Source organism: Pseudopipra pipra, chromosome 27 (genome assembly GCF_036250125.1).
Source record: "Pseudopipra pipra isolate bDixPip1 chromosome 27, bDixPip1.hap1, whole genome shotgun sequence".
NCBI classification, from domain to species: domain Eukaryota; kingdom Metazoa; phylum Chordata; class Aves; order Passeriformes; family Pipridae; genus Pseudopipra; species Pseudopipra pipra.
In genome coordinates, this window is record NC_087575.1 from 960,791 (window position 1) to 971,591 (window position 10,801).

The 10,801-nt window shown below is 57.2% G+C and overlaps 1 long non-coding RNA gene across 1 annotated transcript; it reads right to left on the reverse strand.

The window, feature by feature from the left end:
• Window positions 1-1,433: 1,433 nt before the first annotated feature.
• LOC135403465 (uncharacterized) lies at window positions 1,434-10,647 on the reverse strand. The gene is made up of 2 exons (XR_010425410.1): window positions 3,132-10,647; window positions 1,434-1,701 (listed from the first exon to the last, which is right to left on the reverse strand). It is a non-coding gene; the product is annotated as an uncharacterized LOC135403465 (long non-coding RNA).
• Window positions 10,648-10,801: the final 154 nt, after the last annotated feature.

The following is a 10,801-nucleotide window of genomic DNA, read 5'->3' on the forward strand; positions in this document are numbered from 1 at the left end:
AACCTGGGCTAGTGGAAGGTGTCCCTGTTCCATGGTTGGAACAAGATGATCTTTAAGGTCCCTCCCAACCCAAACCACTCTGAGATGGTGCTGAGTTTCTTGCCTAGAGCACCCTGGCTCTCTCTGCACAAGAAGGGGCACCTGTGGCTTCGGTTCAGGGCTGGAGCATGGCTTGTCACCTGTCCCCTCCTTATTCTGCCACCCCCTTCTCCCCAGGGACCTCATCCATAGCTGTGGATGTTCCTCTGCCCACAGCAGGTGACTCGTCCTCCTGATGTCCCCAAACCCCCCCCTGCAGGGAGGGGAGCCCTGGGCAGGTGCCTGAGATGTGAAGAAGTGGGTGAGGCTGCAGGTCCTGCTTTGGGGCCTTTCTGCTCTGCTCATCCTGTCCCCCCTCTCTGCCATGGGTGCTTCCAGGGGCTCCAGGCCCCTGCCCCCAGCTGCTGTTCCTGCAGAGCCTGAGGGAGGTGGGGAGTGTGCTGGGACCTCAGAGCGATGACAAATGACCACAGATGTGGCACTGGGGGACATGGTTTGGTGGTGGGCCTGGCAGTGCCGGGCTAATGGTTGGACTTGGATGATTTTAGAGAGCTTTTCCAACCTATGACTCTTCCATCTCCTGCTTTATCACCACAGATGCTTTCTCAGGAGGAGCCAACAGCCAAGGAAGCTTCATGCCCAGAGCAGCTCTGTGCAGCCATGGATTTATCCTGGTTTGCAGCTTCTGCTGCACATTCCAGCCAGTCCCCTCATCAGCTCCAGGGTCTCTGACAGACAGAGGGAATCTTGAGACCACCCAGTTCCTCTCCAGCAAGTAAAGAGCAGGTCTTACCCTCTCGGTTTGGGTGTTTAATGCAGTCACAGCAGAGGCAGAGCAGGATCTGCTGACATGATTCCCAGCCTTCCCGTGCTTCCAGGGAAGTGGGTGGCTTCTCTTTTGCTGTTTTCACCCATGAGTTAGTTTTGTCCTTGGCTACAGCCCACTTGTGGGTCCATTCCCTGATGTTGATCAGTCACAGATTCTTAAAATGTCCTGAGCTGGGAGGGACCCACAAGGACCATCCAGTCCAACCCCTGGCCCTGCCCAGACACCCCAACAATCCCACCCTGTCCCTCAGAGCGTTGTCCAAACCCTCCTGGAGCTCTGGCAGCCTTGGGGCCGTGCCCACTGCCCTGGGGAGCCTGGGCAGTGCCCCAGCACCCTGTGGGGGAAGAACCTTTTCCCAATATCCTGCAGCAAAGGGGTGTTTTGAGGATGGGAATTTCATCCTGGGGTTGGAGAGCCTGAGGTGGTGGGGATGGTGAGGGGTCAGCAAGTGCTGGAGGCAGCCCCCAGGCACTCTCTGCAATGCCAGCAGCCCAGAGCAGATGTCCTCCCACCAGCCGGGCATCGTTCATGCAAGAGTGCTCCCCATCTGATAAATCATATTGGAGAGACAGGACACAGTGGGGCTTTTAATTATAGAAACAATTACCAAGGATTAATGGCAGCAGTGCTGTGACTGAGTGTTGTTACTCCTATAGTTTAATAAAGTTTCGGTAGTTTTTGTGAGATGTGGAGAGCAGTGAGGTGATGCTTCCTTTGGCTGTAATGCACCTCAGCTCCTGCTTCATCCCACTCTCTTCTTCTCACTGAGATATGTTTGGAGGCTTCCAGGAGGTGCAGAGGATTTACTGGATGGAGTCTTGGTGAGATTTGTCCTGGGAAGGGACAGGGAGATGTTGAAGTGAGATGATGTGGTACATGGAGCCACCGAGGTGGAGCCTGAAGGTGGGACAGGCCCCATGAGGTGGAGCAGGGACATCTTGGCTCAGTGTCACCCAACATGGAGTGTTCCCTGGTGTGGTCTGAGATGCTGCTCCCCCAAAAGTAGGTCCCTTCAATGCCCAGGTGAGTGGGGTGGCCCCCAATAAACAGCTCCAGCATCTTTGCACCAGGGTCTGTCTGAAAGAAGGATCAGGTCCCCACTAATCAAGGAATGGTTTAGGTTTGAAAGGACCTTTAAAGATCATCCTGTTCCAGCCCCCCTGCCATGGGCAGGGACACCTCCCACTAGCTCAGGTTGCTCCAAGCCCAGTCCCACCTGGCCTTGGACATTTCCAGGGATGGGGCAGCCACAGCTTCTCTGGGCAACCTGTGCCAGGGCCTCACCACACTCAGCATAAAAAATTCCCTCCTGCTTCCCAGACTTGGAGAAGCCCCCCAGCCTCCTTTCCTGCCTCCCAGCAGCCTGGTGAGCTGCTCGTGGGGCTGCCCGGGATCCAAGTTTAATCAGCTCGGAAGGCACCGACGGAGCCGATGGCTCGGGAGAATGCAAAAGTCGGCAGCAGCTCCCCTTTGCCTGCAGCCCTGGTTGTTCCCCACTGAGGAGGGTGGCTGGGCAGGGAACAGCCCTGCGGCAGCGGGGACACAAACACGGAGTGACAGGAGGACGAGGGACACGCGGGGGTCAGCCGGGTGGCCGGAGCTGTCGGCGGAGAGGTGAGGGGGGAGAGCCGTGCCGGGCTGCTGCCTCCAGCCGTCCTTCCTCCTCCCTTCCTCTGGAATGCTCAGCTCCTCCTTCCTCGCTCTGGGATGCTCGCTGGGATGCTCGGTGGAAGGCACAGGTGAGGCTGGGGGCTGGCAGGGGCTGCCCCGGGGATTTGGGGCTGCAGGGAGAGCACAGGGCTGCCCGAGGGAGCCGAGCCAGGCTGTCCCCTGCTGAACCGGCCCTGGCAACCTTGGCATTGGCACCTGCCCCGCACCCTGAGCTGGGCTGGGAGCTAGGCTGGGAGCCCAGATGCTCCCTGGGAGCACTCCTTCCTCTGCAGCACCCCCGGGAGCACCCCATCCCTGGGAACGCCCCCGGGAGCACCCCTGGGAGCACCCCATCCCTGAGAACACCCCTGTCCTGGTCATTCCCAGGAGCATCAGCCTGTGGCAGGAGGACCCCAAGGTTTGCTCCAAGGTTTATCCTGGAGCAGAGCAGAAAAAAACTGGCCCAGGGCAAGAGCAACCTTGAATTCCAGGTCACTCAGTGGTGGAGCAGAGGAAGGGGCAGGCTGGACCATGCCTGGCCCAGGTCCCCCAGCAGGGCCTGGAAAACCCATTCCCAGTGTTCCTGCGTGCTGGAGGTGGGGGGTGGATTTACCAATCCAACGTGCCTCCGGCTGGATGAATAATTCACGGTGCCAGGCGGGGAGCAGCGATCTTCGGCCCCTCTCGCATATTCAGCGCTGGGAGGAGCTGCTGTGAGCAGAGGGGGGGGGACCGGGAGGTGGGGACGGTCACAGCGGACTGGGACCCCCGGGCACAGCTGCCTCTCTCCTGCCAACGCCACAGCCCGGGGAGCTGCGTGGGGAGGTGCCCTCGGGCAGGGAGGTGTCTCTGCGTCCCTGTGCCAGGTACAGCTCTTGTTTCCAAACAGTTTTCCCTTCCGTGGAGGACGTGGGCGGGTTTGTTGCCTGTGAAAGTGAGACACTAATAACGCTGGCCGGGTGCCAGCGCAGTGCCTGTTGTCACCTCCAGCGCTCCCCAAAACGCTCCCGCAGCCCCGTTCCGTGCCTGTCCCCCACCCCACACCCCCGGGAGCCGCACTGGGTGCGTGAGAACAGCTGTGACTGCACAGAGCCCGGAGCTGAGCTATCAACAGCCCGAGGGGAACGTGTCTCCTCCAGTCTCCTCCAGCCTCCCGAGGCTGCCAGAGGGGCCTGGCTCCAGGCAGCCTGAGTCATGGTACCAATTCCCACAGGATGAAGCTGGAGAAGTTCCCTCATGCCCTGGAGCCACATCCAACCCCGTTCAGCATCAGGGCAGCCAGAGCAGTCTGATGCCCACGTGTGGTCCCCACGACAGGCAGAAGGAATGAGGGTTTTTCTGGCAGGCAAACCATGTCCAGCACTGTGGAGCTTCATGTGAGGGTCAGAAGAGGCTCTGAACAGCTGGAAACTGCTGGATTTCTTGGGAGAAAGACTATCTTCAAACTGCTGTTGGCCAAGGCTCTGGAGACCAACACATGGATAGAGACCATAGAGTCATTAAGGTTGGAAAAGACCTCTAAAATCATCAGTGATGACCCTCCTGGCAAATTATAAGGTGTTTTCTATGAAAACATTCCCTTTTTAAAACCTATTTCCCAGCCATGAGAGCCTCTCTGCCCTGCAGGGCCTGAGCACTGGCATGGCAGGGAAATGGCATTAGGCTGGGAGGTAACGATGTGCTCCTCAAGGAAAAGTTACTTTCCCAAGGTTACCAAAGGATTCATCAGCCATCAGCCCTCCCAAATTAGACCTTGTAGACCCACCTGGTTTATGAATCAGCTCTGCCATCACTGCAAACCAGCATAATTTATCTTGTCTTTAACACAACAGCTCCCATCCCACCCTGAGGATGTGGAGGGAGAGTAGGCAGCCAAAAAAAACCAGGACTCCCTGTGCTGGACTTGGCAGAGCAGGAAGAGCTGGGGAATGGGGAGATTCTTCCCTCACTGTTTGAGTTCATATTGTGATGTGGTACATGTGAGGACAGGGAAAGTGGAGAACTTTGGGGATTGGCACCTCACCTCAGCATGACCTGAACCAGGAAAGAGGCTGGGAAGGACCATCCCTCTGGGCAGCCCAGTGAGCAGAGAGAGGGCACAGCAGAGGGGAGAGAACCTGGAGAAAACTGGGAGAAAACCTCAAGAAAACCTTGAGAGGCTCCAGTAAGCAAAGGGACAGGGAACTGTGGTGTCACCACTGTCACCTCCCAGCTACACCTGGACACAGGAGAGGGGCTGGGCAGCTCCTGCTGGAAGGGAGGAGGTCACTGAGCCCCAGATGGAATGTGGGAGTCTCCTTCACCTGTTGGTGCTTTGAGTTCATTCCTTGCAAACATGGGACAAGCCTGGTGGTGACTGGGGACGTGTCACACAAGTCACACCAACTGGCAGCTCTTCCCCCAAGACTGGAGTGACCAGTGGATCAGAAATGGGAGTGAGACAATAGAAGAGGGTGAGGGGGACGTGTCCATGGTTCCCAACCCGGGCCATGAGCTCCCTCCTGCCCCTACCTGTGACATTCCTGTGTGAGAACCAGGTGAGGGCCATCCCACAGCGGGGACGGGAGTGAATTTGGGGATTTTATTGCTATGTGCTCCCCTCTGCCACGGGAAGAAGAGGGGCAGACACTGATCTCTTCTCTGTGGTGACCCAGGGAACAGCCTGAAGTTGTGTCAGGGCAGATTTAGGTTGGATCTCAGGACAAGGTTCTTCCCCCAGAGGGTGGCTGGGCACTGACCAGGCTCCCCAGGGCAGTGGGCACAGAGCTCAGGGAGTATTTGGACAATGCTCTCAGGCACAGGGTGTGACTCTTGGGGATGGTCCTGGGCAGGGTTAAGAGCTGGACTGGATGGTCCTCGTGGGTCCCTCCCAGCTCAGCACACCCCGACTCTGTGGCTCAGTTCAGACTGACGGGGACAAGGGGACGGGGACAAGGGGACACGACTCGTCTGCGACGGCCCCACCTCTGAGCGGGACCCAGCGGCTCCCAGGGCCGGGAGCAGACACAGCCAAGGCTTGAGCTGCTGAATGAAGAGCAGAACCTGCTCTGTCTGCGTTAGGTGTGGAGACAGACGCGGGCACGGGGACACGGGCACAGTTTCCGTCTAGCGGGTACAAATGGTGTGTTTGCAGTGCCTGGCATCCAAATCGCCTGCAAAGCAGCTCTAATGCTGTTTGAAAACGAGCTGCTGGGAGGGATTCGATGCCTCTCTCAGATCAAGGCAGGCGGGAGGAGCGCGGGGGAGGCGGGGGCGGGGAGCGCGTTTGGCACGATGCGGTGAGAGGGAGGGAATGGGAAGGGAATGAGAAGGGAATGTGGGCTGAATTTCATCAGGAGCAATTTCCTCCCGGGGAGGCAGCGGAGCGGCCGCCCCCGGCTCTCCGATGGTGGGAGCTCTGGGATCCCACCGGGCACAGCTCCTGTGTTCGGGGGTGGAGGAGCGACCTTGGACCCGTCCAGCACCCCCGCTGCCTCTGCTGGGAGGAGGTGTCACACTGAGACACCTGAGAGCAGGTGAGACAGGCAGCAGCTGGCAGAAAAACACTGTGCCAGCACTTCTCATCACCTCTTCTCCTGCCCGTCCTCACCAGGATGGCCACGCTGCCCATGGGGGTGCCCAGCACAGCCCAGCCCTTGGCCAGTTCTGGTCACACTGGCAGCGCCACATTGGTGCTCCCAGATTCCCTGCAGCCTCTCCTGCTCCTCCTGGGCAGTCCCAGGTGGCTCAGCCAGAGGGGTCATGAGCCAGGGCAAGCAATGGCAAGAAAATCCCTGAGCCGGGATGGCAGCTGCCCCCTCCAGGGACAGCCCGGGTGGCACTGCAGAGCCACGGGTGATGCTCTGGGGAGGGACACTCACTGCCCTGTTGGTGCAGAGTGGCTGCAGTGCTGAATTCCACGTGTGCCCAAACCCTGGGGACCCTGAGACTATAAAAATGTGCAGTTTGGGGTTTTGGCAGAGCCAGGGAGGTTGGGGAAGGCATTTGCAGCAGCCCTGCCCAGCTCACTGCCTGCCTGAGGGGATCTGCAGTGAACAGAAGGAAGGTTTGTAGGTAAACTGAGGCAATCAGGAAGGGAAAATACTGGGAGTAAACTTGAGGCAGTCTATAGGGCAGAAAATAAATAGTTTGAGGTAAAAACAAGGTAATCAGTGGTGCACAGGTAGGGAAGGTTTTGAGAGTAAATTTGAGGTGAGGTGCTCTAAAGGGCAGAGAATGATCAGGTTTAGATGAGGTGATCAGAAGTGGACAGGTAGGGAAAGGTTTAGGGGTAAAATCTGAGCTGATCATCACTAGTGCACACCCCACAGCCCAGCCACCCTCTCCCAAAACTCCTGAGCTCAGGCAGCCTGGGAATGTGGATATAGACCTGGATATAGTGCCTGAAATTGCCTTCTTCCAACTGACTTTGGGACAAGCAGGGATCACAGAACGAGGTTTTCCCTATCCCAGGGACGCTCCCAACCCCACAGTGTCACTGCACTGTCCCCAGGCTGCTCCCAGGGGACACAGGTGGCTCTGCCACTCGGGCTGGGCAGGGCTGGGCAGCAGCAGCAAAGCCCGGAGCAGAGCCAAGGCTCACAGTGGGAAGGAGGAACCAGGGCACATCCACTGGCAGAGGTTCCTCTGGTAATGTATCCTGGTACCTGGAGAACCTTCCTGGATTAGGGAGGGCAAACAGAAACCACTCGGCTGCCAGGATGAGAAAATGAGCTGGGCAGTGCTGGCCCCACCTGCTGAGGGGAATAAATGATGAGCTGTGGGGAATAAATCATCGCCTGGGGGGTCTGTGGGGTTGAGAGCTAATCCCTGGGGATGAGCAGCCCTGGAAAGGCAGCAGCAGCACTTGGAGCAGGTGTGTTCCCATCCAAGCCAGGGATCAGCTCCATGTGGAACCTGGATGCTGTGCAAGCCCCCCGTCCCCCAGCAAGGGAGTGATGGCCTTGCAAAGGGGATCCAGGGTGGGCTGAGCCCCACCATGAGCATTGTGCCAGGGGAAAGCAGGAGAAAAACCCTGTGCTGGGAAACCAGGGATAATTTGCTGTCTCCTTCTCTGGGCAGGGAAGTAGTTGGGCTGGGTTTGAGGGCTGCTGAGCCTGCAAAGGCCCTGAGGAAACCAACTGGTGCTGGTGTTGGGTGGCTCTGCAAAACTGAGCCATGGACCTTAAAAAAGGGAATGGGGGGAAGTCCTCCTTCTGTGGGAGTTTGTCACCTTTGGGGTGATTTCACTGCCAGAAGGGACACCTTGACCCAGGCATGGAAAAAGAGCTCAGTCAGGGGTTGCTAAAGGCAGCAGGAGCAAGGGCAGGTGAGGTCTGTGCTGTCACTCGAAGCCCAGGCAGTTGGAGAGGGGAAAGGTCCCTCTCCTTCCTGCTTGGATCAAAACCCTTCACCTGATGGTGTTCCTGCTGGTGACAGCTCAAAACAGCAGGTACTTGGCCAAAGAAACTTCCATTGTTATTACCAAATATTTATTAAAAGTAACTAGGCTTAGTCACGGGCTCAGGCTGCGTTTGCAGAGCGGGCAGGTCCGGCCGGGCTCCGTCAGCAAATACAGGGTGAGATGTGTCCCCTCAGGGGCTCCTGCTCTGACAGCACAGCACAAGTGCAGGCACAGAGACATCGGGCTCAGGGCAGAGTGGGGAGGAGGAAATGGGCTTTGTAGGGGGAAGAATTCCAGCTCTGAGTGGAGCAGGTCACAGACACACCTCCTGGTGTGGCGGCAGCTCTGCCCTGTGCCCCCCAAAAACCCCACAGTGGGGGCTGTGCCCCCCATCTGCACACTGGAGTCCTGCCAGAGTGGCACAGATAGGGGGAAGAGGCATTTTGGGTTTTGATGGGGGACCTAAGCAAAGTGAGCCCACGGGACCTCCCTGGTGCCACCCTGGAGAGGGTCACCCAGGCTGGGCCCTGCCCATGGCAAGGACAGCCCGGGGGTGTCCCCTCCAGCCAGCAGTGTCACTGTCCCTCGGGTCTGGGGCTCTGCAGAGCCTCTGGCCAGCACAGCTCTGGGGGTCACACCCCCAGCTCAGCCCCACCCCAGCCAGGAGTCCTGGGCACGGTGCTGTCCCCAGGCCCTGTGGCTCGGCTGGATCTGCTCGGGGACTTTTGGGGTGGGGGGTCTGGGCTGCCCTCCAGCCATGCCAAGGGCGTCCCACCAAGCAAGGACTGACTCCCCAACATCCCTGAGCCCTTCCAGCATCATTCCAGCTCCAAAGGGGCTCCTGGTGAGCTCCTCAGGGCCCGATTTCTGATGGGTCTCGTTCACATGCATCCAGAGCTGCTTCCTTCTAGGAGTTAATCGAGGTTTCCATTAGGGAAAATTAATGGCCACCAAGAGTCTGGAGTCATCACATGGCTCCCACTGCTGCATTCTTAGTGGGGAAAAAAATCACTGGCTGTCACAGGAGCTGGCAGAGCTGGAATGCTGCATTTGGACTGGCAGGGGACCAGCGTGGCCTGTGGTGGAGGGGCTGGCACGGGACCCCACAGCCAGGAGAGGCCCTGGATCCTGGGATCAGCAGGGCAGGATCCCACACTCCACCACAGAGGACAAACTGGGGGCAAAAAGGAGTTCACCTCTCTGTTTATTGGAATTAATTTTTCCCCTTGGCACGTTTCAGCCAAAAACTCTTTGGGATTTTGAGCCTGTGCCAGAGCAGCTGCGACTTTTTTATTTCTCTCACACTTCTTTTTTTTTTTTTTCCCCCAATCATTTTGCTGAGTCTGTGTGAAAATGCCCCAGAAAGCAGTAAAACTTGTCAAGACACTCCCAGCACTGGCTCACATGGAACAGCATCTTCAAAGGCAGGGCCCCTTCCTGAAACACCGGCCCCGAGAGCCTCAGGGTCCTGCCACCTCTGTGTGTCCCCCCAAGCTCAGAGCATGGTTGGACTGGATGATCCTGAAGGTCTCTTCCAACCTTGATGATTCCAGGTTTCCAGGATTCCATGGCATTTATGTTCTCCTCTGTTCCCAGCTGTCCCCCGGGTGGCCCCGCTCCATCCCCGTCCCAACGCTCAGCAAGGGGCCGAGTTTGGAGCAATGTGGTTCATGGATCCTCATCCTCACCTTGGAGGGAACTTTGCACAGGGTCAGGCTCTTGGGACAGGGGGCACAGGTGAGGGTAGAGCCCAGGGCACCTAAGGAGGGGAGCAGATCCTGTCTCAGCACCCAAATGCCACAGCCCAGAGTGCACAGAGAACAGGGACCCCCTGCCCAGCCTGTCCCCTGTCCCCTGGCGTGAGGTCCCTTTGGATTAATGCTCAGATTGAAGCCAATTTGACTTAATTGGAGAGTGTGACCAAGGGCCATGGACCTTTGGGCTTCTCCAACGTGCAGAGTGGGGTTGTAGCCTCACCCCTGATGCCTTTCCACCACATCTTTGTCCTGCTCTCTTGTTAAAGCCCAAAGTGATGCTAAAGGGGCATCAGAGCTGATGGCAGGAGGCAGCAATGGGGCAGCACCTGGAGCAGGGCTGAGTCAAAACCTACATCACAGGCTTTAATCACAACCTGCCTTTTCCTGTATTCTGATCAAATCACTCATCTGTGCCTTGATTTCCCCACAGAGTAATGGTACAAAGGGGGCACAGTGGGACAGAAATAACTTGGTTTTCTGGTGAGATATTTGAGGAGGGGACAAGGACAAGGTGGTCCCGTCCAGCCCGGGCTCCCCCAGCTCCCCCTGTGCATTGTCAGTGCTCTGCTTCCCCCAGATCCACCCTAACCCTGGCCACTAGGCAGGGAAGCATCTTCCATAAGGCCAAATGAGATCAGCACTTGGCTCCCAGCAACGGGATCCAGGCAATTCCCCCCATCCCTTGATTAATAACAAGGCAGGCCCGTGGAGCAAGGTGGGGGGGACATTAATTGACTCTGTGCTTTTGATACAGCAGCTTAATGACTATGTTCAAATTAGCCAGAATCACCTTTTCATCTTGGGGAATGGAAATGAGAGGTGGATTTCTCCAGCACACCCTCCCCCCACACCGGCCTCTTAAAAACACATCTCCAAATAAACCAATCGCGTTTTTCACACTTGGATTTTTCATCTTCTATTAAGCAGATAAGTTGATACTGTTTAAAACAGCAATGAAATTCCTTCACAGCCTTGTAAATCTCCTGGTTTTAACTGCAGATCCAGGGCTGAGGATGGGGATGAACCTCAAAGGGGAAAGCCTGGGGTGCTTGTGCCTGCAATGAAATTATAAATCCACATCCCGGAGCAAACGAGCAGCAGGAGGCACCAGAAACCTCCAGGAGCAGAAGAGCTGGGCTGCAG